This window comes from Buteo buteo, chromosome 3, assembly GCF_964188355.1.
Source record: "Buteo buteo chromosome 3, bButBut1.hap1.1, whole genome shotgun sequence".
Classification (NCBI taxonomy): domain Eukaryota; kingdom Metazoa; phylum Chordata; class Aves; order Accipitriformes; family Accipitridae; genus Buteo; species Buteo buteo.
The window spans coordinates 67,702,765-67,730,660 of NC_134173.1; the positions used below are offsets into that span (position 1 = coordinate 67,702,765).

Here is a 27,896-nt window from a genome sequence, read left to right on the forward strand (position 1 = left end):
AGTTTTGCCTGGACAACAGGTGGCACGCAGGAGGAAGGAAGGAGGGCAGGGGGAAGAGAGGTGGTTGAGCACCTGGTAGAGTTGAGACGTGAAGGGAACACAGCAGGTTTGAGACATCCAGGACGGTGGTGTGAGGAGTGCAGCACCCAGTGTCTCTCCAGGTCTGAGGGCAGGACCAGAAGAAAATTGCGTACAGGGAAGTGCTTCTCTGGACGTTGTCTTCCAGAGCATCATCTCCATCGTGCCTGGTAGCAGCGGGGTAAGCCGGCATTTCTCAAAGCGTAGGTTCCAGCTCCTGGTGGTGGTGGTGGTGAAGGAAAATGAGTGATGCTGGAGCTGGCCCAAGAAGCATTAGAAACCGCTTTGTTAGCAGCACAGCAGCCCTTCCCGGATGGTGGGGCGAACGGTGCTCGTCGCTGGGAACTGCAGTCGAGTCCTGCTTCCTTCTTGGCAGAGCTGCGCCGGTGTTGCCTTGGAGAGCGGCACGAAGACAAACAAGCCAAGAGAGGGTTCAGGGCTGGGCGGCTGTTTGATGTCCCTTCTGGCCCAGCGTCTCTGCGGTCCTTGCATCCAGATTTTGGCATGGCTTCTGCCCCAGTCGGTCCTGCTGAGGCCGAGTGTCCCAACACCTACTGATGTTCTGAATCCAAATTTCCGACGTTACTGCGTTGCACTTGGTTTTTCGGCCCCTGGGAGTAGTTTGGTTGACCACAAATTGGTCACTCTGTGCAGTGATGCAAGCTGATGATTTCCTCCCCTGCAGATGCTAAACCAAATACCCCTGCAACTGCTGTCTGACGGTGATGTTACTCGGCTGGTGTTTGCAGCCGGTGGGAATGTTCTGGAGCCATGCAAGCCTAGATGATTCAAGCTGATACTTACGCTTATGATTAAATGCTAAATGCCTGGTCTGTTCTGTCCTACCAGCTGTACCCCCTAGGGAAAAGAGGGGTTTTACTGCAAGAAGAAAGGATATTCTGGTATCGGTTGGTTGATAATGAGAATGCATAGCATCAAAGCTGAAACAGCGTGTGCTGGGTTTTAAAATCACAGGAGGATATAAAAGTGCCTTGAAGAGGAAGTTCATAGATAGGCAGACCTACTGGATACGCCTGGTCTTTTTTTTTGTAGGCTGCAGAGCTTTCCACAGTGGTTTGCAGGGTTCCCTTGCCTTGCTACATCCCTGCACAGCGCAGAGCACCGCGTCTGTGCCTGCTGTCTTGGAGGATGTAGATGTGAGCCTTGCTAGGAAGATCCAGGCTTCAGTTCTAGCTTAGTTGATGCTAAAATTCCCCTGAAAAAAACGTGTAAATGCTTGCTATGCTTGCTTGTGACATGCTGGCACTGAATCTGACTTGTGTTGATCTAGGTTGCTTAAAAAATAAAAGCAGCATGGTAATTTGTCTCAAAAAGGATACAAGGAAAGTGAAGAAGAGAACGAGCAATTTGCTGTTCAGTGCCTTTTCAAGGCTCACAGGCTGGGGCTTACACTGGGAAGAAGTCAAATCCCCAGGCAGTTCCTACACACCACATAATATCAAAAGGAGTGACCACCAAATGAAGTTTGCTGGATGGTAAGCTTGTGGCAGGGCTGGTGTGGCAGGACTGCTGATCGTGGAGCTTCAGAGCTCTTCAGTCAAGTTGTAGGAGCATCTCAGGGACAAGCCTTTGGGCACACGGAAAACCCGTCTTCTGCAAAGTGCAGTGGGTGGTTTGGGTGATGCTGAAGGTCTTTATTTTCTTGAATGCTCAGAAGGAGCAGGGTGAGCCTCGAGCATTGGAGGTGAGCTTTTTTTTTTTCCATGGCTCCTTCCAAGTGTGCACTTCTGGAGCATGCAGAATAATGTCTGTGGGCCTGCTGTGTCTCTTCTCAGTTTGCTTCTTCTTGGCTTGCTCCTCGCTTTCCTTTGGCTGCTCACTTCCCCAGCGATGTGATGGATTTTGAACCAGGATTGCCTTCTGCTCCTTTTCCCACCTGTTACCTACCTCAGCGCTCTGTTACTTCCCCAAAATGAGAGCGAACGGGGAATAAGCACCCGGCGGGTGCTGAGCCCGGCTCCGAGGTGGTGATGGGGTGCTGGAGGGGAGTGCACTGGCCTTGAGATGTGGGGCAGGCTCATTGCTTGCAGAGCTGCTGCGGGGAGCCTGGATCCCGCTGGTCACTTTTCATGCATGGGTGGGCTATTTGCTAGCATCACCCTTGCCCTGCATTTTCTGGGTGTTTCTCTGTGCAATAATATATGTCATATTAAAAAAAAAATAAAAAATAAAATAAATAAAATGGCACTAGCAGGAGCTCTGAGGCTTCTGGGTTGGGTTGGGTCACAGGCTATGCCTGGCCAGCATGGGAAGGAGAAAATCCCCCTGCAGAGCTGCAGCGACCGAGACTTCTGGCAAACAGCTCTGCTTGCGTGGGGTCGGCCAGGGCGCCTTGGGGCTCTGTGCTGAACCTTGCTCTGCCTAATGCACCGTCACGGCCGTGAGTCCTGCTCCCGGCGCTCACGTGGGAACCTCGCTTGGGAACGTCTCTGGAGGACAGGGTCGTGACGCCCTGGCACACCACCGTGCTTGTATTAATGAGTCCATGGGGGTAGTCCTGGTGGCTGTGTCTGCTGAAGTCTCTGGCCGCACACAGCCCTTTTGCCCGGCTCTTGCAAGTGTTAGGGGTTGTCCTTGGGTCCTCTAACCTTTTGGTGCGTTTTGGCTCCTCTCTGGTGCTCCCTGTGTTTTGGCTCCCTCCTTCTGTGGATTTGCACCCCTAAATCATTATTCGCAGCATATTTTAGCAGGGTTCCCGCTGGCACGTGTGCTCTTCTTCTCTGCTTGGGCTTGAAAAGCCACGTGGAAGAGCCTGCTCATCCCTGGTCCAGGGGAGACCCTATGTCTGCATCTGTCCTTCTACCCACCCATGTCTAATGGGCAGAGGGATGTGTCGGAGGAGAGGAGCTGGGTGCAAGTGAGTCCCTGGGTTTCCCTCTCACGTCGCCCTCCGCCTGCGCTGGGGAGGAAGAAGAGCCGTTAAGGTTGAAGAGCTTCAGGGGAAACTGGTGGTTAAAGCAGCATTTTGTGCTTCGATACAGGTGAAAGAGGGGGTCTCGTGTTAACCGATAAAAGGTTCACTTCGGGAGTGTGGAGGTGGAAGAGGCTGGATCTGGTCTAAGCTGTGTGTTTCACAGCCCCCATCATCAGTGGGTACTGGGTGGGTTTCCCCTGATCCAGGCAGGAAAGCTGCTCATCTAGGGGCAGCATCCATCCTGCTTCACTGCCATACATCTCACCTCTGCCTGCCTGCTCCAGAAATCGTTCCCGGAGGCTGACCTGGAAGCACAGCAATGGCAGGAGGAGTAGGATGCAGGATCCCAGAGTGGGAGTTGTCTGGTACCTGTGGGGAGATGTTTAATGTTGTTGTTCTTCCCTCCACGCATTTGTCCCAGGGCTGTTGGTGCCGCAGGGTGTGCTGAGCAGGTTGATACCAAACACCGTTCGTACCCAAGTGGATTATCCATCCTCTGCTCGGTTCTCCCGTGAAACCGTCTGTCAGGGGGGTTCAGCACCTTGCCTGGGCATCCCCGCTGCAGAGAGCTCTGTGTCGTCCTCCCGGGACGGATGCTTGTGCATGCAGGTCTGCCGTGGCTTTGCTTTCACCTGCTCATCTCCTGGCGTGCTTGCTCGGGGCAAGGCATCGGTGTGCCGAAAGCAGGGGGCCTCTGCTGGCAACCACGGAACGGTGGTGGACCAGCCACTGTTTTCCAACCCAGCTCTCTCTCACCATTGCCGTCCCCAATTTTCCACTTGCCTCCCTCCAGCTCCATGGCTGGGGGCTGCTGGTGAGTGTCCCCACAGTGAAGCCTTGCCCTGGCACCTTCCTCCGCTCTTCCACCCTGCTTTTCACTCCCTCTCTGGCTGCTGGGTTGCTCTAATCAACTTTGGCTTCTCTCCCAGGAACAGCCTCTCAACGCACACAAACCAGGAAGGCTAAAATAACACTTTAAAATTGTTAAATAAATAGCGATTGGGCTCTGCTTAAATGGGAAGCGCAGCTTAATTTGTTAAAGGTTTTTTTGTCCTCCCTCGGACAGGGGATTCGGTTGGGCGTGTGTGCGTGAAGTGTTTCTTGTAGTTTGTAATCTGTGTGTCGTGGCCCCAAGTGGGCAGAGAAGGGTTATGCGACTCCGAGTTACTAAATGCTTACAGTAAAAGTGTAGTCATCCTGAACCTCATCCAAAGAACTTTAGTGGTGGTTTTTTTAAAACTTTTTTTTTTTTTTTTTTTTTTACTTTTTTCCCCTCTCTCCTGGCAGGATGCTGCTGCGTCACTTGCATTCTTCACGCCGGCCGCCTTGTTGGGAAGGCAGAAATTCTCCGAGCCCAGCGATAACTCTCACCAGGCTGCCAGCAGCGGTCCCGGCACTGACACCCTGCCCCATTCCCTTTCCCAGAGCTTTGTGCACAGGGCAAGTGCATCCCCTCTCCCCCAGCAAAGGAGCAGCTGCCCACGCAGGCAGAGGTGCCCATCTTCCTGAAACCTGAAAAAACCACTGGTTTCTCTCTTGCAATGTTTCAGATCTCGAGCAAAAATAGATCGGCAGTTATTGTCACGAGAGAGTGAGGGTGGGAAGCTCTGGATAAGCGTTTGGAAAATACCCAGGGAAAATGGCTGCTGGCAAAGGCTCTGCTGAGGGGGAGTGGGGATTGACTTGGGTACCAAAATGCGTGTGTGAGGGTGAGAAATGCATTTCTCGGGAAGGACACAGGGAACTGGCCGCTTCCCAGCGCACACCTCCCTCCTGGGGCTCATCCTGCGAGAGCCCGGAGCGGTGGCACTGGGGCTGGTTGTCTTCTGTGCCTTAGCACTGAACGGGCTGTCCTTGCCAGTTCCTGCTTTTTATTCTTTCTGTCATCTCTCAGAAGATGCTTCCCTGCCCGCCTGCCTATCCAGCCAGGTTCGGTGCATGTCTCCCTGCTGCCCACGTGCAGAATACATTAGCCTGTCTTTCCCAGGCAGCTCCAAAGGTATCCCGAGGCTCCGTCTGCTGGAAAGCAAGACGCTCTCCGAGATTGCGCCGGCAATCGCCTCTCTTAAGCACCAAACGTCACCGTGCTACATTGGTTTGGCAAAGGAGGGACGCAGAAATTGCTGTCGCAGCTGGGGCAGCGGTGGCTGCTGCCAGCAGCGGGGCTCTGTGCCGGGGAAGGCTGGGCAGGCGTGGGAGCGGCGAAGCACCCGCACCCCGCCGAGCTGTGCACCCAGGATGGGGTTCTGCTGCTCTTGGCAAGTCAAAAAAAAAGAGTAACAGCAAGTGGGTTTCTTTACAGGTCGTTAATTGCACAGTCAGCTCTCCCCTGGCTTTCAGAGGGACTGTTCCTGAGGAGGAGTAGTTTCTGTGCCGGCTCCGTGGAGGTGCCAGGGCTCCGTAGTGCGGGAGCGAGCTGTGGTCCTGCCGGGTACCAGGGCATCCGCACCGCCTGTGCAGAGACACAGCGATCCAGCTTTTTGTTTTTTCTGGGTGACACCTTCCCCCCTGCCCTCCCTCACCCACGGTGGGGGTGCGTGGACCTCACCTGGGCTCACCTTCCTCCATCGCTCCTCGCTGCAGCACCACGCGTTTGGGCGAGTGATGGAGGAGATGCACTGCTACACCGGGACCTGCTGCTCTTCCAGGCTCCTCTACATTTTTTTTTTTTACACGTGGATTATCCCAGTCCGCTGTTCTGAATAGTATAATCTTGTGTGTGTTTTGGGAGTCAGTTGTTTCTTATTAACTAGCTGAATGGGGAAAAAGTAACCTTTTCTCCCTATAGTGGGAATTGCAGGTGTCAAAATTTTACATTTCCTTCTTCAGATCCCCAAAGCCGTTCATGTAAGGATGAGTTGTGGGTCAGAGAGGGGCTTTGCCCTCCTGCTACGCTAGCTGCGAGGGCTGCAAGGGCTGTCTGTCTGAATGCGTGATGAGAGCAGAGTAAAACTGCAGTTGTGGCCTGAGCGGAGATACCCAAAATTAACATCAAAAGGAAAGGAGGGAGTTGTCTGAATACAACCTGCAAGCCTTTAATTCTTTGTGGCAGTGATACCCTGAGCCTGGTTATCTTGAGCATCAGTGTCGCTGCAGTGATGGAAGCAGCTGAGTCTGTATGGGAAGAGGAAGGTTTGATAGAAGGTATAATAATCTCTCTTAGATGTTTTAATTTTCACCTTTTCATCCCAAACTGTAAGTGCAGAGTTTCCTCCACTTTGAACGGGTCTTTTTATGTTGGCCTGCCCTTCAGATTGGGTAGAATCATGTTTCTTCAATATATAAAATTAGTCTGGCAGTCTGGTTTTGTACTTCAGCTTCCCAAAAAGACAAGCAAGCATAAAGCAAGAAGATTTACTGCATACTAAAATGCTCCACTTATTTAAAAAAAAAAAAAAATCCTCTGTGAACATCCTGTTTCAACTCTGCAATAAAACTCACTGGTCAGTAAACGGTGGATCTCCTGTTCCCATGGAGAAAGGCAGTTGCAGACTTAAGAGGTTGCTGTGGGAAAGGGGGAAAAAAAAAATCAAAAAGATCCACTCTTGGTCTTGCAAACAAAGGTTGCCTTGGATTGTGGTCACATGTTGCAGTTCAGCTGATCTCACTCATGCCAAAAGGGGAAAGATTTCTAGTACTTGCCCGAAGCCCACTGAACTGGTTTAGGGAATTAATTAGAAGAAAATTATTCACCTTTTTTCTTCCTAGCTAGTTTTCTCTTAGGTCCGATCGCCCTGCATTGACTCACCAGGTCAGGGGAGCCAGGGGGAGCTGGGACGGGACTACCTCCTTGATGATATATAGCCATTGTGTGAATTTAACTGTGGTTTAAAATTGCACCATCAACAAATGTCTTCTGGCTTTTCCCTGTTGAGGATGAAAGGAGTCTGTCAGGTACTCAAATCTGGGATGCCGCCGAGCTTTGTAAATCATACCCAGTGGCCTAGTTGCATCAAGAATATCCAGGCAGAAGCACTGGAAAGAACATTCGGGGGTTAATTGCAACCTGCAGGTACATCAAATGAACTGATAAGCTGGTGTTGGTGGAAACCTCCCTGTGCATGTGTCTGTACTCAGTAAATACTGTTGGCCAGGTCATGCTGTTTGCCTTGGGTACACCCCTCTGTCCACGCTGCGGGGAGATGTTCAGGAGACCCTCATATGGCTGGACATCATGTGAAATTACACAAAATCCACTGCTTTGGCTTCACAGAGTTGATATTTAGGTAGGTATGTACGTTACATGCATTATACATGGCTTTTTGGGGCAAAGCCAGCATAACAGGTTTAGCTCTCCTCCTGGGCGGTTTTCTCAGGGTTTAGGGCTTACTTCTGATCTTTATAAAGTGTATCAGGTCCCTGGGTTTCAGAGGGTACTTTCTCTGAGGGGTACAGTCTCAGCAGAGCCAGGTATTGAAATACTTTCCAGGATTTTGTCACCTTGCCTGTGTTGTGTGCTGGGGCTGGCTGGGTCTGGAGAGCTGCCGGGCTCACAGTCCCTGGGAATGCCACCGGTCAGCTCAAGCCGGGCTCTTGCCTCTGCGGTCTCCCATGTATCTTTAATTATTGGGGAAAAAGTCTAGTACTTGTAAGACTCCCAGACCTGTGCGTTTTGAATGAGCTGGTGGTTCTTTTCTTTTTTTTTTTTTTTTTAAACCCGAAACATCAGGGACTAGGGCTGCTGAATTAAAAACAAGAAGTGAAAATCAATTTTTTTTTTTTTAATTTTACAGTGAAAAAGCATATCTCTCTTTCTTGGGTGAGACAGAATGAAATACTTGCCACTCCCCAAGTTTCCTGTGCTCCCTTGTGGCATCATGTGCTTTGTTCGCAGCACCCTGTGCCGGAGATGAAAAGCTTTGGTGCGTGCTCCCTTCGGGGCAATGTGGATTTCTCCTCAAAACCCTCAGTTCTAGGGACCGGTTTTATAAATGCCTAAAAAATGAGGCTTGTACCTTATCTCTTGGGAGATCATTGATGGATCCGTTTCTCAGAAAGGTATTTTATTCAGTCCTTTAAAGCCATGCCACTCCCTTCATTCAGATGCCTGGAGTCTTTTATCGCGTCTCCTCTTACTCATTGCTTAGCCAAGTTGGGCATATTTAGTTCTTTTAATCTTTCCTTGTAACTCAACTGTCTTTAATCATCCTTCTTGATGTCAGAGCGTTTGATGCCCACTTCTACGGAAAACAAGCCCAGTTTTTTTTTTTTTTTGTGTGCGTGTGAATTGGTTGGGAAAGGTCCCAGGAGAGCAGCCAGAGCTCCACGGCTGGTTGCCCAGGCTCATGCCTGGATTCCTCAAAAGCTCCCTCGAACATCTCGGTGTGGGTGCTGGGGAAGATAATCCGGCTCACCTTGTACGCCTTCGGACTTGGTACCCTCTGGGATTAATTAATGTGTTTTTTTGTTGGGTGTGGGCAGCAACACACCCCCCCTCCCCAACATGTTTCATGGGTTGGATTTCCAGGAGCAGATTTCTCTGGGCATCTGCAGGAGGGTGCAGGTGCTGATGGTGTTTATGGAAAACGGGCCCAGAAAGGTTAACATAACCTGCGTTTCCTTCCTGTACCCGCCAGCAACAAGAACGAGAGAGAGGTTTAATTTGCTTCTACGATCTCAAAAGCAAAGCCTGGTGATGAGATGTTTTTAGGTGCCTGTGCTGCAGGTCAGGGCAATGTTCCTAGGTGCTGCCGGGGATGGTGACCCTTTCTTGCTGCAGTTATTAGTGCTGTCTTTCCTGAGTCGTTCATCTATTTTGCACCCAAAAATAGTCATTCACAGCTTCTTAAATCAGTTTGAATGTAAGGATTGCTGCTAGCTGTTACCAAGCTGAGCACTGCATCCTTTCAGGGCAGGGTCTTCAAACTTGGCTATCTGAAGTTGAGTGCCTCCCCCCCTGCATGGAGATGTCCCCAGTTGCCCCCGCATACCTCCTGGAAACCTTTTATTTCAGTGGGAGCTGTTTCAGAAAGCCTGCCTCAATCATTTTCTTAAAATAGCCAAGCTGAGGTGCTGCCTCCGAAGGGGTTAAGGCACTGGATCTCCAGGTTTGCTGGGTCTGGGCCATTGCTGTGCAGCTCGGGGTGGCGTCCCTGACACGGACTTTGAATTACAGAGCACTTGGCAGGGAGTTAAAGGAGGCCAAAAGCCTGCCTGTCCCTCCCCCACCTCCCGCTCCGAGGGAATGCTTCTCATACTCTCCCAAATTTAGCAGTGCAAATGTGGCTGGGTTAAGTAGGCTGAGCGACGAGGCTGTTCTGATGGTAAGAAAGGTCCCCTTACCCTGCTCCGCCACAGTGGCTGGGTGATCCGTGGCTGTGATATATGGGGTCCCGTGGCCTGAGAAGAAGGAGAGGATGAGGACCTAGATGGTGTGAGAAAGCAGAAACACCAGCACCACCGCCCAGCACAGCGCTGGGGACCTGAGCAACAGCCCGGCGGCTGGCTGGCTGTCCTGGGCAACCCTCGGGCTGCAACGTGGGGTGCCAGCAAAGCCTGGAGGTCACCGCGGGGAACAGCCCGCATCCTCTCCGTGATGCTGCCGGGATGCTCTGGGTCATGGAGCACGCCTTGTCCCCGCAGCTCTTGGCCAGCCCTGGGCGAGCACCGCAAGAAAGGCATTTCTTCATCGTCCCAGGCTCCCTGGCACTCCTGGCTGTGTTTTCTCCCATTACTCTTTAGGAGTGTTCGAAGGATTGCTTTAGAGCTGACTGAACATCTCAAGAGGACCTCGTCAGGCTCGCCTCGGTGCCCCATTGCTGGGTCACCGTGGGTGTTCGTCACGGGACAGGCTGTAGGGTCCATCCCTGGTGCCGGTCCATTCGCTACCACAGAGGAACGTGCTGCTGCCTTGGCCACTCGCGGGGGCCTCCTGTCCCCTCCCCAGTTTATATATATATATGTTTAAATAGATAATAAATATTAAATAAATATAAAATATATTTAAATAGATATGTAAGCTGCCATTTATATATAATTGCTTTCCAGTGCAGCCTTGTTTTGAAGAACTGAGGAAATGAAGGTTTTCGGCTTGAGGGAGAGGTCAAGGTTGGGCTCGCTGACTTTTCTTTTGTTGTAATGTCATGTAGGTCTCCGTTGATTGTGGAAACGAGAGAGGAGGAGCGTGTGGAAGGGAGGTCTGATCCTGCCAGGGTTTCCTGGGAAATGAGGTGAGTGGTGACAGCTTTCAGCACTTGTAAGCCTGGAGATAAAAGCCCTCCCGGGCTTCTCTGCATCCTTTGGGTGAGACCTCTTCTGTTGAACCTCCAGACTTCATTTTTGTTATGGATTTCCCTGTATTTTGCCTCTTCAGGGCTGATGGGAGGATTTTAGACTGCTGATTTGCTTGGGGGTCTCAGAAGGGCTGGAGACTATCTTGAATATGTTGAGGTCTGTGTATCACACAGACCTTGTCTCTGGCTGTATTTGGGTTTTACAGCAGGGGACTTTGCTCCCCTAGATTCAGAGACCTCTGCTGTGATTACCTGCTACTGAACCATTCCCCTGCCCAGCCTCCTTTTACAGTTGCTGGAGGGAAATGGTTATTTCTAGGAAGTGCCTCACCCTGGGACCTGCTGGAGGCATCTGCATGGGATAAGTCGTTCCCTACAAGACCTGCTTCTCCGCACTGTCAGCGCAGCCGAGGTGGCTTGTTTGGATGTAGGGTCTGCAAGGTGTGTGTAATGTCTGCACCCTGAGCAGGAATGGAGTTCAGCGTGCTTGATAGTGTTTTGGGTTGTCCAGACCCACTGCATGAACGCTTGGGCCTCTCCTAGGCTTCCCTTAAATTTTCCTCAAGGTTTGGACACAGCTTAAATCTGTGAGCCACTTGTCTGAGCCTGCTCTCAGCGTTTATACACCCTGACTGGCAGCATAAGGATGTTCCTGAAGGATAAGGTATGATCGCTGAGGAGGTTTCAGTCCAACTGGGTCATCTCATGCTGGCTGTTGCAGTCCCAGTAGGGACCAGCAAGATGACTCCAGCCCCAGGAGCTGCTGCACTGAGACCTGGTGAGGCTGCTGGGGCTGCCCGTGAGCCTCCTGGGAACCAGTCCCGGAGCTGCTCTGGCCTCTGGCTTTTTTACTATTGTGGCTTGTGGCTTTTCAGCCGCGGGAAGGTTTGGAGTGATGCTTACTCTGTCCCCACGGCAGCCTGACACCTGTAGTGGGAGCATCCGCATCCCGCTAACTCGGTGCGGTAACGTGGAGAGCTGAGACCTGCTTGTCAGGGCTCTGTGGAACAGCGTCTCCCCCGAGAGCTTTTGTGCACTTCACTGCATCTCCCGTGCAGGGGAAATTCCTCCTCCACTTCACTTCCTTTTTTTTTGAGGGACAGGAATGTTGTTTTCTGTGTGTGTTTGCTGAGTGCTCAGCCTGTGCTGGCTAGTCCGTATTGTAGCGTGGAGAAATATTGAGTTAAAAAGGTTAAAATTTAGATGTACAAACTGTTGTACCTAAGCAGATGCAACTCCGGAAGATTTTTGGTATGCTTTTGCTTCTGCTGATGCCCTCAGTATGTTCTCAGAGGTGCAGCCCGTTGAGAAAGAGGGATTGATGTTGATGGTCCATTGTCAAGACTGTCACCTTAAAGCAAGGAACCAATATAATCTGCTGTAGTACATCACTCTTGTTTAGTTTTAAGTGGGTGAAGAGAATGTGTGTGTATGTTTTTCTTACATATGGAGTTTCTTCTGCAATTTACTGTTAGCTTTTCTGTGTTACTAGTCATTGGAGTGTTTTCACTGCAGCCCTGGAGAGAGGAAACGCTCCCTTTTATAGCGAGAGAAACGCTGTCATGGTGAAGTTGTGTGGTCACCGCCCTTTTTCTGAGCCCTGGCCATGTCCAAGTGGGGGACACGTACATCCTCTGCCTTCCATCTGTCTACCTTGGAGACCAGAAGATGTTGCAGGGACTTGTGCCCTTGGGTTTGATGCTTGCTTCTGCTGCTGGTCTCTTTGGTCTCAGGTCATGCTTGGATTCTCTGTCCAGAGAATAAGGATAAACTGAGTCTTTGGAGTTGCGGTGAGAATAATTCTTTAGGGACGGGCGATGCAATAGGAGATCCTAGTGCTGTGTCTAAGCAGGGGTGATGCTTTCTGCAGTATCAGTGCAGAATCCCAGCAAAGAGCCTCATTTTTACTTGGCTGCTGGCCGCCTGGCTGGCTGTTCCATGATAAAGTTCACTCCAGCTGGCTTCCTTTCTCCATCCCTCCTTTTTTGGAAGCATCTTTGTGCTGAGCTGACACCTTGGACATCAGTGAGAGCGTTCAGGGCTCAGAGTTGTGGAGCTGCCAAGCCTGTGACCTGGTGTGAGGCTCTCTGCTTTCCTTGGGTTTGGCTTGCTGGGATGCTTTGGGATTCTGGGACAGGGTAAGCAGGAGAATGTGTTCATCTCCATCTTGACCAAGATAAAATGAGCAGCCTGCATGAAGTGAGGAGGGTTTTCCAAGTCTCAGTGACACAGCTAAATATTCAGCTAAATATTTGGAAGGGGTGTGAATTGGGGGTGGGTGGAGAAGGAGGTTTGTTATCTGCTTCCCGGCAACTAAAAGCAGGTGTTCAGTCAACTGGGAGTTGCCCTAAAGGCAGAGAATAAGATGCAAATGACCTGTGAAACATAAAAGGAACCATCTGAATGCCCCTTTCTGCCACTAACGAAGTTTACCTCCACCCTGGGTAATTTGCATGATGCAAGTTGATCAGCCCTGAGAAAAGGCAGTCGGGTCCAACATGACAAGACAACTCTGTCAAGCCTAAGGGTCTTGTAAAGAGACAAATGGGGCAAAGCCCAGAGGCCAGCCCAGGAGACACAAAACACGACAGGGTGGGCTGTGGCGATGCTGCCCCTGTGGGGAGCTGCGTCCTGGAGCGAGTGGGGTGCTCAGGTGTGGGCAGCATTTTCATCAGCAATTAATTGCTAACAGCGGCTAGTTGGCACTTGTGAGGTCCCTGCAACGGAGCTTCCTCCAGGTCTTGCAGTAGTTCAGCTAAACCCACCGCCAGTCCTCAGTATAGGAGTGTGCATAGCAGTTTAAAACCTTCTTTGATGAATGCAACCTGAGGAGTGGTGGGTGAGCAGAGCTTGCTGAGCTGCTGCCCGTTGAGACTGTTTCAAGTGCAAAACACGAGATCGGTTAGTTTAAACCTACCTGGAAGGGCTTTTGGGCTGTGCTTTGCCTCACGTTTGATGCAGGAGCAGTACATGAATCCAACCAGTTGCTGCAGCTCAAAAGGTAACTGGTTAAGCGGTGACATCCCTTAGCTCGAAACCACTGTGGATTTAGGACCCTGCTTGGGCAGCGTGGTGATGTGGAGTGCGGTGGGGAGCGGCGCTGAGCTGTCGCTCTTCCTCTTCTGCCCCGATTCTGCTGCTGACGGATTTCACACCCAACCTGGGCTTACGCCGAACCAGGGCTTTAAACGCGGTGAATTTTTTTGCTGTGATTTGGACCTGCACACACGTCCTGTCAGGCGCCGTCAGCTCAGCCCTGGCCACAGACGGCCCTTCTCCCCACATCTCTTGCTGTGCTCTCCTGCGGCGTGACGTGTCCTGCTTCGTTTTATTGGTGGTTTCACTAATTTTCCCGATGTTAATGAGCACTTTGTCAGGCCACCCCCACCCCCCGCCAAAGCCAAGACTCTGACTCTTTCACCATGAGGGTTAAGTGCTTATTTATTTTGTGGGCTGCTCCTCCCCCTTTCTGATATGTGCAGGATGTGATGATAAAAATCCGTTTGAGCTGTCTCCTATTTCAGGCATTTTTACTTCTTTACAGTAGCTTCGTAGGGTGATGAGTGTGTGGATGCCTAGATGGGGAGGTGGGAAGCAGCAGGCTGGGCAGCCCTTTGCTCTCTGCAGGCTCCATCCTTGCCCGTGTGGGCACCCAGACTTTTGATCAAAGCTTTAGAAGCATTACATCCTCTCAGAGCCGTTGCTATAAATCTGGAAAAAATAAATGGTGGCGTTGTTCAGTCTGGTCTTCCCTCAGCTTGCACTTTGCTCTTCAGGATTCAGCTGCTCCTCATCAGCAGCTCCCAGCATCGACTGGGCCAGCCGGCGACTTGCCACCTTCGGTGGTTACACGTGTCCGTGCCTAGAGAGAACATGGCATCGGAACAGATTTGTACAATCTCCTTTACAAATCGCATGGTGTGTACGGCCATGTGGGTCTCATGTGTTCATGGGGGGGATCCAGTAGCAGACTGCGTCTATTTAGTTGAAACAGGTGTTTTCTGGTCTTTTTTTCTTTAGGTTTTGCATCAGTGGGTCGTTCAGTTCTGCTGCTTCCTATTAAAGTTAACGGTGTCTATGGATGGTTAAATCACACGCATATAAAGAGCTGCTCTCAGAGGTGGTTTGTATGGTCTGTACGTTTTTCTTGAGTGTCTTCTCAACGTCCCCATGCCTTTGCCTGCCTTACCACATACAGAGCTGCCCTGACCTTGGTGTCTGCCCAGGTTGTGCACTGTGTTTCCTGGGAGGCTGGAGGACGTGACAAAGGGATTTGAGGGACATCAACCAGATGTGGTCCATGGTGGGGACCTGGGGGAGGTCCTGGGGGAGCAACCAGGACATTGGTGTCTCCTACAACACAGTAGGACCCAAGGGAGGGCCCCCAAAATGCTGACCGGGAGGGACCGCGGGAGGTCTGTAGTGCCACCAGCACTGGAGGAGGGCAGCCAGCACCTCCAGGGGTGGAAACATCCCCACCTCTCCAGGTGACCCCTTTCAACACTGCACCACTTTGCTCATAGGAAAGCTTCCCATGTGTCCTGCGTGGCCACAACTTGTGGATGTTGCCCTTCGTTATATAGACTGTCTCGGCTGCCGTGGGGTGGGTGTTGAGGGGTTTGGGAGGAAGCAGGGAGAGGTCTTCTCTGGGCCACTTGTGGGCAGCGACTGACGGCACTGGTGGGCAGCAAATGCATCTGCAGCATGGCCTGCAGACATGTCTCCTTTGGGGAGATGTCATCCTTGTGCAGATCTTTTTCCTTAATAAATTTGACCCTTTTGAAGAAAACCGTGTTAATTTTCTGAATTATGAAGTTGCATATTGAAAACCAATATGAAGCAGAGGGGGCTGAGGTCAAGAAGGATTAATTATTAAAACTGGGGCGTATTCTGCTAACGTCCAAGTGCTCTGGCGGTAATGTTTCTTAACCATAATCCTGAGTCATAACTACCCACTCTATTGCAACTTGCAACCAGACCAGTATCACCTCGGAGAAGGTGACACGCAGGCTGGAGCCAAGAGGCTCGAGGGGTCCACGCTGACGGGGCTGGCGGGTGCTTGGTGCCAATGAACCTTTATGGAAGGGGGGATTAAAACTCAGAATGGAAAACACACAAACCAAACTGCCCAACAGCTGCATGTGTTGGGTTTGCATTTTTTTTTTTCTTTTGTTCAGGTGCGTTTGCCTGAATTTGTCAACTGGATTCCCAAAACAAGAGGATCTGAGAGGTCTTTAACAGCTATAGATGGAGCTCAGCTGTGGAGGAAGGGGTTGCCCTTGTGAGAGGGGGGTTTATTGCTCCAAGCGGGCATGCTGGGAGCTGTTGGGAATGAGATGGGTGGTGGTTTTCCATCTTGTTGGTCATGACAGGGAGAGCTGCAAAGTGGCCATGCGTAATGACATGCCAGGAATACCTCCTTACTGGGTTGCATCTTTCCGTGGGAAGGCATCAGATGTACGTTGTGATGGGGATTAACTCATTAGACCTTACCGTATAGATAATGCTTTACAAATGATCTTTTCTTGGGAAGATTTCCTATCCGGGCATAGTCCCAAAGAGCATAAAGTTGATGGTTCTGGCTATTTTATATTACTCTCAAATGCCTTGGTATTTTGGATAAACAGCTGAAGCTGCAACCCTTTCCCCATGCTCTTGCCTGTGATGGTGCCGCTGGTGCAGGCAGGGCTGCGGGACAGTTGAGGAGAACCAGGTGGGAATGGGGCAGAATGGGCATTCCTCGTGTCCGACTGCTGGGAAGTTGCATACCACATAGGTTATCGGGGAAGAGATGTCTTGGCAATGGGGGAATATGGATTGTCTTGCCAAATTGAATTTTCATATTTCTGTAACAGTTGTGCTAAAAAAAAAATAATCTTGATGCTTCTTGGGATTCATTTTTGTGTGTTTTCTGAGAGCACAAATGAAGGCTTTTAAAGCAGTTTGATTTTCCAAAAGGGGGAAGAGCTCAAGCTTGAGCATGGAGCACCCCGGTCGTGGTGTTGGCACATAGTTCCTATGTGACCGCAGACAGGTCACACAGCTGGACCAAAGGTGTCCAGAAGTGTGACTTGGCAGCCAAAATGCTGGCCTGCTTGGAGATATAGCAGCATGACTGTGCCAGTTGGAGCTAGTATTTAGTGGACTTCACTGCTCTTGAATGGCTGTGGCTAGGAGTCAGGTGAGGTTATGTGTGAAATCTTAAAAAACCTGTTGGCTTTTTTTTGCCCCCAATGTAAGCTCCACTTATATTCAGTGGGAAGAGGGGGAACAAATGATGCTTTGGAGCAGCCTGTTCCTCCATGGACCATGGAAAGTTTCCAGACAGTTGGCTTACATTAGATGCCTAACTTCTAGACAGCTGAGGTTAGGGAGAGAGCACTCCCACCCTTTAATTTCTTGATGTCTCTGTTGCTTGTGTGTAAAATGAGTTTAATATTAAGTCCTTGTTTCCCTGAAACAGAGGATAAATATAAAATTTGGAGCTGCTGCCTGGCTACAGCAGCAGATGGGTGATTGCGTTTGGGATAACGGGCTGATCTTGGCCATGGGCAGCATCTTTGAAACTGCCAGCATACCAGGAGTTAATGAACACTCTTGGGTTTTTCCAGATGAACTGATGCGTTAAGGCTTTGAAAGCAATTTTACTGCTGCACGCCACCACAAACCTTTTTATTTCAGATGTTCCTTTCATGAAGCTTCAAATAGCACCCACGTCGGACTGAAATCAAAATCTCCAGGAGAGATTAGGACAATTTCACTTGAGGTTTCTGTTGTGGTCGCTTGCAGGAGGAAAAAAAGAGGGTAAGATAACCAAGGTCAGCACCTCACTTCAAGCTGCCAGTGGAGCTTCTCCAGGGGAGAGAGGGATTGAGTTACCCTGCGCCTGTAATTCATCCCTCGTGCCCACAACCAAATAATCCAGCAAAACGGTGGTGAAAAGGATGGGAAAGTTAGGAAAACTTTTTGCTGTAAGCTGAGCTGGACAAATGATGCTCAGAGCCGCGTTGGTGTCTCGGGCAGATTTCTCTTCAGAAAGCTCTGGGGAGGGATTTTACCCAAGGTTTTACAATAAAAGTCCTGAGGTCCTTAAAGCGTGGAGTGGAGTGTGCCTCTTCAGATGCACCGTGCTTGCCCCTGCCTTGGTGGTAGGTCTTAATTTCTGGGTGCAGTGATTCTGATTATGTTTTGCACTTATTATTGCTCAATATAAGTGTTGCCTTTATTTGAATTTGATTAATGATTGTTTAATATTATAGTAGGCTTTATTACAGATTTCTACTACCTTGTATTTATTACTCTTACCTTTCTAGAGGAGTTGTTAAATACTTCCTAGCTTTGGGATGCTCGCGTGCCCCCTTTGATGCCTTTGGACACATTATCCAATTGTGATAAAAACTCTCCAGCCCATTTTCATTCATTTTCAGTCTTGTTTAGCATTGTAACTTGATGGTTACGAAGTCACTGAGCTAACAACAGTATTAGTCTATTCTAATTTATATGCATTTGACATTATTGACATTTTTGCCTTATTTGGGTTAAATCTCGAGGGTGGCATCCTGGTATTCCCTGCCAACATTATTTTCTGTCTAGTTAATGTTGGACTAGCCTTCAAGGAATGGATTTTGAAAAGTTATTTCTGAGGTTCTGCTGATTTTTGCCATGTCAGGGCTGTGTGATTTTAAGACAGTCACATTTCAGCAGCAGTCTGGCTTAGAGAGCACACTGGTGCACTCTGTGATGCCAGGGAAATAATTTGCTGCAGTGCCCTAACGCATGAAATCCTTGTTTTTCCTGGGATATCTCCCATGGACCTTCTGGCTGATTTTTCTCTCGTGAGATCCGAGTTGATCATCGTCTGTTGTGGTATGTAGGGCTCCAAGCCAAGAGTATCCACTATTTTTGAAATGTGATCATTACTGTTCAAAATAGGCTTTTTTTCCATGATCTTGTAAGATTTTGCCACTTCTCTAATAAGCTAATTTTACCCCTGCTTTGGCATCCGTACCCCTTGGTGTTATTTTGGTGTGTACTTTATATATAGCTTATATATAGCTCTGTGCTTGTACGCGTTACTGTTTGTGATTTATATACAGCCTGTCTTGCCTGCACTGTCACAGGGAAATCATTCTCACTTTCGTGGTGGGATCTCGGGTTGGATGTGCTGGGTCCAACCAGTCAATTGCCAGAACTCTCTGTGACCTGTCCCTCTCCACTCCCCTTCATCCCCAAATAAGACCATTTCTCTACCTGGGCAAGAGAAGGCAGGAACCATCCAGCACCATTTCAGTTGCCTGTATGTGAGGGGTGCGTGGTCTTTGTAGCTGCTAGGTGGAAGCCCCCAAATCTCTGAGTTACAGATGCTTGTTGGCTGCGTGTGTGCAAATGGACATGTGTCCACAAATGTGGTCAAAGCATATATGGGGAAAATGCCTTTTAAAACGGGGATAAAACTGTCCTGAAAGAGGAGGGGAGATGCGCTGGACCGTGGCTAGGGTGCCACTGGCATGGGTGAAGACTGGAGGCAGCAGCTGGTGCAGAGGTGGAGTGTGTGATGGTGGGTGGAGGAGATCGGTGGGACTCTGCACTGGATGGCAAACTTGAAAGGAAAATTCTGATTTGGAAGATCATTAATTGGGGCAAGCTGGTTCACCCGTTGCATCTTACCTTACTTTGCTACTTTGCTTACTTGCTTTCATAGTGTGCCTGCTAGGGTCATGTGCATGGTCTTAATAACTGGGTAGAAGGACTCTGACAGTGCCAACGTGCTTTTTGGGCAGAAAAGGAGCCAAAGTTAACCATAGGGTCAAGTCACGGAGGAAAAGCAGAGCCTTGTGGTCAACTCCAGCCTGAAGGAACCTGTGGAGCGAAATGCCCACTTAATGCGCCCATCTTTTCGTCCCACTTGGAAGAGGACATTCTCATTGCACGGACATTCATGGCCTTTTTTATGGTGGCATCTCTTTAAGGCTTCCGCATCTACCTACCAAGAAGGCGGTCATGATGTTATCTACCAAAGAGATGGAGACCTGGTCTGTTGTGACTTGGTCAGTTTTACGTATTTGCCTAATATAAATCACAGTCCAGCTGATTTGTGATGGGCTTTGTTGTAGGCTAGTAAAAGTTTCCAAGAAGTTCTAGAGTTTCTAGATCGATGACCTGAAAACAGGCACATAAAATGTGTGAGGTGTAGCGTGTGGAGGATGGCTTTTCCCTTTGAGATAGTTAGGTTTTTACTAGGAGGAGCATGTGAGGCTGAAATTATTACAGGGAAGTGCTCCATGTACTTTGAGTGCCGGTTTTGAGGTCGTCAGCTAAGGCAGGCGTTACGCCAGAGTGGGATATTTCCACCTCCAACAAGGGTCTTGGTGGGTCTGGTATGACAGGGTAGACTGTAAACTGGATTTCAGTTCGATTTTACATCAGGTTGCTGGGATGAAGTAAGAGGCAGCTCTTGGTCTAAGGAGCACTCAGCTTGCCACCCAAAGGGCTGTGGCTGATCAGCACTGGTGGTCCTCCATCCTCTCTGCTGGGGTTGTTGCTGGTGGTGGGATCAAAAATACCATTTTCCTGCAAAGGAGGAGACCTTACAGTGTGATAAGAGGCCACAAATGTGTTAAAACGTTGAGCCTGAGTCTTGTCACTAACTGTCACCGTCAATCAGCGAGAGCTCTGAAGATGGAAAGGTTTCGGCAGCGTGAAGTTACTGAAGGAGGGAAGACACTCAACACGATTAGCTTATTATTCACTCAACCCATAGGCAGTTTAGGATGGGTCGGTGAGCGTATGAGCATGAGCAAGCCTCCTGAAATCGGTGGGGGTCGTATCAGCAAGGGGGGATTTTCCCAGGTTGGTCCTTACATTCTCCAAGCGAGGCAGGTTGAATGTCATTGTAGCTGACTCTGCAGGAAGGCTCTGGCTGACACTGTGGCAACAACACTCAAAATTACGTATTATTCCCTTCACAGACGAAGCTAGAAGAAGAAAAATGTCTTGTGTCAACCTGGCCTTTGAAATACAAATGAGTAAGACCAACCTCACTTGTAAATGTCATGGTGTGCTTTGTGCACTCGCTTCGTAATGTGGTTGCTTTTCTTTCCTGGATAATGCATTTCCAGGCTTCTGCTTCAAGTGATGCTTCAACAAAAGGGAAAGGAGAAGAGAAGAGAGTCACCGTGCCGCGTGTGGAGTCCCGCAGGGCTGTTTCCCCACTGGGGAGCTGCGCTGACCCTGGGTCAACTTGGAACCATTGGCACGGGCACTGTGCTCCTGTGAAAGCCCAGCTGATGGTGGAAGTACCTGCAGCCTCATTTTCTTATGTTGTCAGATTTTGGGGAACGGTGCGTGAAGGGGCACTGCGCAATTCTGCCTTGACAGCCTTGGCTTTTTCTGTACGCTGTAAGTCCCACTTAGGGTCTTTTTGTGTCCGCCTATCAGGTAGTGGCTGCTTACTTCGTGAAACCCATTCCTCCCGTCATAAATATGAGTTATCCTGTACTGGACCACCAGCGAGTGGCTGAGCCTGGCCAGCCAGGCAAGCTTGCTGCAAGCCAAAGCACCGCACTTGCCGAGTCGCCTTTGGGGTCAGCTCTTTACCACCTTTTGCATGATGCATTTTTGGGTTTTGCACTAACCCGTGCAGCTTCTTTGTGGACTTCTTCCCTTCAAAACTGAATCATGAGGCATGTAGAGAGCCAAGACTGGAATAGGATACGTTGCTGCTGCAGAGAAGCCGGTTACGGAAACTAATTATGTTATTTTGGGCTATATTATACCACGAGGGGCTGGCTGGTTTTGATGATGTTTCTGTTCTGTCTGTGATTAACCTGATGGTGACAGTAAAATGAAAAATAACATTAAAAGTGAATAAAAAACCTCAGAATGATATTTTGGATGCCAGAGGATGCTCATCCTCAAAACATAATTGTTTTAAACTCATTTGATGATTAGTTCAAGCCAGCTTTACAGACTCCTGTCTGAGTAATGGACATTTCTGTGGAGTTAATCAGAAAGAACTGCAGTTTCTTTTACCATGAGCAAAAATAGCTCTCAGACTGAGGACAATGTGTAACAGCAATGACTGGATCGGTTGACTTAGCCAGAAATACGCAGCCAGTTTAAAAAAAAAAAAAAAAAGAATAATCATCTGGAAATATCTCACAGGCCTCTGAATCAGTGCTGAAAATCACTCCGGAACTTTGCTTGCAGTTGGTGATTAAAGTTATTCAGAGGAGTAGCGGGAATCTAGGAGTGCAGGAGATGCTCTCTGTGTTCAGGTGGACCAAAGAAATGCTTGTCCTCCTCATCTCTCCCTCTGCCCATCTGCAAGGGCTGAGCATCCCAGGCTGAACTTAACCCCATGCCTTTTTGCTTCAGTCTGAGAGAGGAGGAAAGAAGCCTGTGGGCAAAAAGTAGAGTCCTAGACCAAATTTTTGGCCGATGGTTTTGCTAGATCAGAGCTGTTTTCTAAGCATGATAGAGCCTAGAGAGGGCTCATCCATCCCAGCTTGCTTGGATGCTGCATGGTTGCTGCCAGTGCTGCACAGTGGGTAAATGAAGCGACCCCGCTGGCACAGAAGTGCTTGGGTGCCCCGGTGAAGGGCTTCCCAGGGTATCCCATCAAACCTGCATTATCCAGCATTTGAGGTCTGGGAGATGGACTGTGCTTTCTCCAAATCCATGCCCATCTGATGGCAGGCCAGGGCTGGGAGCTGGGATGCACTTCCCCTTCTCTGCCGTGCTCAAGGGGCGCACCGTGCCCCCCCTGCATCCCAAACCAGGGCTGTTTCTCCAGAGGGTGCGTTGGTAATCCAAACTGTGTGGGTTTGACAGGATATTAGGGTACTATACGGTGTGGAAGGGGCAGCCGTCATCTGCATCCTTTCTGGCTGGTTAATATGCTAGCTTGCGGTGAATTCCCCCCCCCCCCCCCTCTGTTTTCAGCATTTTAGTTAAAAACATAAACAACCTGGTGTTGTGTAACAGGCTGCCAGAGCTGTTGCTCATCCCCACGATGCTCGGCCACAGAGGACACACGCAGGAGCCGATGCTCCAACCCTGTGCCCGGGTGCCTCCCTGTGCATGACTGTGATTTAAAAAAACGTTATGGGAGCCTTCCCAGGCCGAAACGGGCTTCACCTTCCCTGGATGAGCTCAGCTTTTTTTACAACACTCCAAGCTCAGCTTTTTTTACAGCATTCTGCTTCTACGGGTTGGTGTCTTTCCAGGAGCCTGGAGTTGGGATAGAGACCCATGGCTGGAGCATCTGCCAGAGCTCCCTGGACGAAGCACCGAGCCTGCTGCTCCCTGGGCAGGAGCCTGCCTGGCAGTTTGCCCATAAACTGCCAGTATTTAGTATGGTAAAATAAGGGTTTAAAAAAAGGTTTAGCGATGGCAGGGCCGTGCCAGTTTTCTTGGTCGTGTTCATAAAATAAATAGAGTTGTCGTTTGAAGGAAGGTGCTGAAATATTCCCCGTAGCCCCTTGCAAACAGCCAGTGCGATCGGTGAAGACTTACTGTCCCCTCTCTCCATTTCTCTTTCTGTTTCCTGACCACCTCTGTTGGTAATTTTGAGTCTTTCTGCTTCGTGTTTCTTTAACTTTTTGTTAACTTAAAAACTTCCAAGGTGTGCTGTTAACTTTATTGAGTTTAAATGCATTTGCCTTTGGTGTGTTGAGCGGTGCATGCCGGTTGGATCATTGCTGTTATCTCAGGTTTCCCCGTGTCTTCCAGCAGGCTGCTTTTGATTTCAAAGATGTATTTGTTGAAAAAAGGAAGATTTCCACAAAAACGCCCATCGCGCCTTCGACGCTTTCAAGCATGACTCCTGTTGAGCGTCTGTCCTGTTATACGTTAGCAGTTAAAAGCTGATTAAAGGAGCAGGAATCCCAATTTCAGCTATTTTTATTGCACATATGTGACTTTGTACGCACGCTACTTTTGCAGCTGGATGTCCAGCAGACTGGTTGGTGATGGTTGCAGGCACTTTTCACTGCCTGTCGTGAGTGCCGCAGCGGCGAACGTCGAAGTGCTGGCCCCTCGGGGAGATCAGCAGCAGTGGCTGGGGGGTTTGGGGAAGCTCTGCAGGGGAAACATGTGCTTCGTCTGGCTGAGCCCTCTTCTTTGGAAACTGGGAATAGGTCCAAATTTCGCACTCGCTGCACCTTTTTTGATCTCTTCTCTCTTCTCCTCTCGGATTGCTTTCTATTTCCCAGCCCTGCAGCTGACCTGGTCTGGGTAGAAGCATCACGGGCTTCTGTGCAACACGTTGGCCTTGTGCTACCATGCTGACTTCCCTCGGTGATACCCCAAGGGATAGCAATAGCGATAGATACCCCCTCTCAGCTAGCAATACCCCCTCTCAGCCCAACCCTTCTTCACTGGGTGTGTTGCCCACCCTGCGTGGAGATGTCCAGCAGAGTCCTTCGAAGTCCGAGCATCACCTCGTCCAGGTGGAACCTCTTTTGGACATGAATTTGCACATGAAGGTTGGTTGAGGATAGGTCCAAAGTTTTCCCAAATTGTCCTGTTTGGAAAGCATTCCTGCTTTGTGGAAGCTGCAGGGAGTCACAGCTTGACGGCTGCTGCTGTGGGCAAGGTCAACAAGTATTGAGCGGGTGGTGTGGTGGGCTGCCAAATGCCGCTGGCGGAGGCTTCCCGACCAAGGTGTCATCCCAACAGTGGCTGGGGCGAGTGACCTGCAGCACCTTCTCCTTTACACGTGGGGTCTTGGTGGCTCTTCGTGTGCTGCCGTGTGAAATGCTCAGGGCCATGCTGGTGAGAGGGTCTCCAGAGATGCCCCACGTGCATCGTTGGGTTCAGAGAGGAGTGGTGCTTTTTCAGGTGGGTGAAGCAGTAAACAGGCCAACTGTGACCTCACTGAAATAATTATTAAAAAAAAAGAAAAGAAAAAGAAAAATCAAACGTTGAAGTGTTTTTGAGATCTTGCAGCTGCTCCTGCCTGGGGATGAGCCTCCGTCAGTTTGTAGCGCCTACAGGAAAGGGAGCTGGGAAGAGGAGGAGTTCGGATGGGTTCAAATCCAGAGAAGGTCACTGAGACAGAAGAGCTTTCCTTGGGAAAGGTGGGTGTAAAGCCATTTGGTGAAAGAGCAAGAGGAGGGAGTGGATTAGGTGGGCACGTTGTTTCACAAAATGGTTTGTTTCTTAGATTGCAGATGCTTTGTACTATTAGCATCCAAATGGCTCCAGCTGGTCTTTGGAGTCAGCGTCTGTTGAACAGCAAACAGCAAAGGATGTGTGGGGAATACAGCATTTATTTCATTTTTTGGTTGCTGAATATATTTCTCCTCAAAGTTGAGTTAGGAGCGAGACTGTACATGGCTTATTTTGGGAGCACTGTTTGAAACGCAAAGCATTTATCATTTTTGCTGGCTTTTTTCCTTTTTTCTCTGTTCTTTCTTAATACTCAAACTTGGTTTATGCCGAAAACAATAAAAAGCAACAAAACTGTAACCTAATTTCTTTTACACCTGCTGTTCCTCAGTGCTTCGGATTGTAAACCAACAGCATCAGCTACCATCTTGTCTCGTTCCTCTTCCGTGTGAAACTGCTCTTGGGCAGCAAAACTGGGCGCTGTGCTGTTTTCTGTTCCCCTGCCCTTCTCAGGCGCTGGTTTCACAACGGTTACAACCCGTTGCTGGCACCGCAGGGTGAGCCAGCAGCGTGGCTTTGATCCAGATCAGCCCTGGGCATTCAATTGCCTCTCCGTGAGATCGGGCTGAACTCGCCACGTGAAGGTTATGTTGGCTTGCCGTGTTTGGGCTGGCTTCACACCGGCCGTGGGAGGACAGATGATACCAGATCATGTGCAAAATCAGTGGGGCACAGGGGTGATGCCTGACGTGGCTTTACCTGGCACCATTTTTGAGCAGACCTGGACGGGCCGAGCATCGCCGCATCGTGCCACCTCGCAGAGGTCCTGCGGCGGCAGCAGGGGCTGCAGAGCCCATGCCAGCATCCTGCTGAACTGCAGCCTCAGGTCTTGTGTCAGCAACAGATGACGTTATTATACACAAATTACACGGTATTTCTTTTTTTTTTTTTAAGTGACTGAGTGGATTTTACTGTGTTGTTTGCTGAGGTATTTTCATCCTAGCTTAGATCGTTAATCCAATGAATCTTGGCTGCATGCTGCCTGATTTGCCCTTGTGGTACTCACTTTATCTGCCTTCCCCTGTCTCTGTAACACCCCCATGCTTCAATGAGGCTCCCTCATACCCTTCCCATATATCCCTGTGTTTTAATTCTTGCGGCTCTTACACCTCTTATAGGATTCTACCATCCTCGCTCTATTTTCTGATGGTTTGGAAACTTAATTGCTTTTTTTTTTTTAACTGCTTGGTTTTCTGCAAGCTTCTTGTTCTGCAATGCTTCCTTCTGTGTTTGAAGCATCCTCTGCGTAATCATAATATTTTGGGAGTGAAGCCAAAATAAAGAGGACCACCAAAACTTGCCTAAAGGAAATAGAGATCTGGTGATCTTTTCCACCAGAAATCTTCCAGAGTGTGCAATGTCTGAATTCACGTGGTTCATGGGACAAAGGTCTTCAGGGAGCAGGAGCTGCACATGGGACACAGCGGGGACATGCTGGACCTCGAGGTCCTGTGTGCTGCAGGTTGGTGTATCCAGCTTTGCTTCCTGCGCAGTGCTGGTGCTCTCCCACCAGTGACTGGTCCTCCCTCCGCCACCCAGGGCCACCGGCGTCCCGTGGGCAGGAGAAGCCGGCACAGCCCCTGCCACCTCTCCTCCTGTCAGGCACCTGCCAGGCACCTTGCCGTTTGCTTCCAGCCCCTCTGTCCTTCCCCTTAATTTGGGCTCCTCACCTGCACTGCCATGGCACAGAGCTGTGTGCCAGCCCCTGCCCTGACTCAGCCCTGCTGAAACATCCCTGCTCCCTCGCCCGGGGCTGTGAGTTTCTGGGTGCTTGTTCAGGGCCATTTCTGATGCCCGGTGAAGTCTTTCCACTGAACTCATCACTTCTGACTTGGTACTTGCATCCCCACACCCCACAACCTGACACGGAGCGTGGTCTGCCCGCACCATCGCTGGTACTGTCTGTGCCCTCCAGCTGCAGCCACCGCGTTGTCCCTTTGAGCCTAGCCATGCAAGGGACACATGGTCCAGCTTGACTGGTGGTGGGATGCACGGCATCCTCATGCCAGCTTTACAGGCGACAGCTGATGTGGAATAAAGCCTGATCGTACAGAGTTGTCTTTTTGGTGCAAATGTGCGTTACTGCTGATAGACTAGTTGTGATGAATTTTGTTCAGGTTGAAGTGACCTTAATGAAATTATATACATTTAAAAAAATCAAATAAGAGCATCAGTTGGAGAAGATGGCTCATGGAGCTGGGTCGTGGCCGTGCTGCTCACGGGCAGGAGCACTGGTGCTGGGAGGCAAAGCATGGCCCAGAGGGCAGCATCCCTAATTTGGATCGACGGAGCGGCGGCAGAGCCACACCTCAAATCTGTCGGAGCCCTTTCTGGCAAACCACTTCAAAAAGGGTGTTTCAGTGTGGTTTAATGAACAGAAGAGAAAGCCCAGCGTGGGGCACGCACAGGTTGCAAGGCAGGAGTAACCAGCTGCAGGCATCTGTAGGAGTGTTCAGAGCTCCCTGCTCCCATACCCAGTACCATGACGTGAAGGGCACCAGGAGCGACAGCACCTTTTCTGTCTGCTCACTTGCTTTTCTTTCCCACTTGAGTGTTATGTGCAATTTTCAAAGCATCGTGTGCCTATTTTTTTTCTTTTCTCTGGACTAAGCAGTTGTCTTCTCCTTTTTCTTAGCTGGTTTCTTCAGCAGAGGGAGGGAGTGGCAAAGTATTTTTTCAGAGATAAAATAAATGTGTTTGGTCAGGGAATCTGGGGATGGATGATACCTGAGAATAGTTTTTGCTGTTTGTTTGAAGCAGCTTGGAATTCTTAAGGAAAATCAGAGGTATCTCCCTTAGGATGAGCTACTTGCAAGTGTCCTGCCAACCAGGCTGAGAAACCCCAAGCAAAACCAAAACAGAACCCAGCACTGTTCTCTTCAGCTGCCAGATCTGCATCTGATTTGGGGTTTTAATTATAGGCAGCTTCCCAAAAACAAAATGAGCCTTTTATGTATTATTGTCTTCCCTTCCTCTTCCTCCTTGTCCACCTCTCCCTTTTGCTGCTCGCTGGCTGTCACCGTTCCTGCCACCGCAGAGGATGGTACCGCTGGCTTCTCCAGCCCTCCTCAGCCCTTGTGCTGGCTCTGGCACTGATCCATCCACAGCTCGCTAGGCTGTTAGAAAGTGAGCTTGTGTCCGTGCTGGTCGGTGAGCTGCATCAGCTTCTGGAGGGGTTTGGTGAGCACCAGGGCCAGCCGGGGCTCTGGGGAAGAGGGGAAAGGGTGCCTGGTTTTTGGCAGTGATGAGGTGTTAGACTCTGAACGGTGAGTTTCAGACCAGTCCCCCTCACTCTTTGAGGTTACGTCCACATGATTTGTAAGATGAAAAAGCTTTGTGTTTTCTTTTTTTTCTCTCTGTAAAGGTGAACTGCCTCAAGAGTCCTGAAAGTGCCTAGGTGTAGAAGGTCATTGACTTTTTCCCTCCAAACTCTCTTGAAACTAATTGAAGCCCTCCGCAGATAAACACAGCATAGGGTA

At 49.8% G+C, this 27,896-nt stretch overlaps 1 long non-coding RNA gene across 1 annotated transcript in view; it reads left to right on the forward strand.

The window, feature by feature from the left end:
* The window catches only part of LOC142029544 (uncharacterized), a 106,310-nt gene that overhangs the window by 56,051 nt on the left and 22,363 nt on the right, over nucleotides 1-27,896 (forward strand). The window contains exon 3 of the long non-coding RNA XR_012649952.1: nucleotides 10,102-10,182. This is a non-coding gene — a long non-coding RNA (uncharacterized LOC142029544). The remainder of the gene's footprint in view (nucleotides 1-10,101; nucleotides 10,183-27,896) is intronic.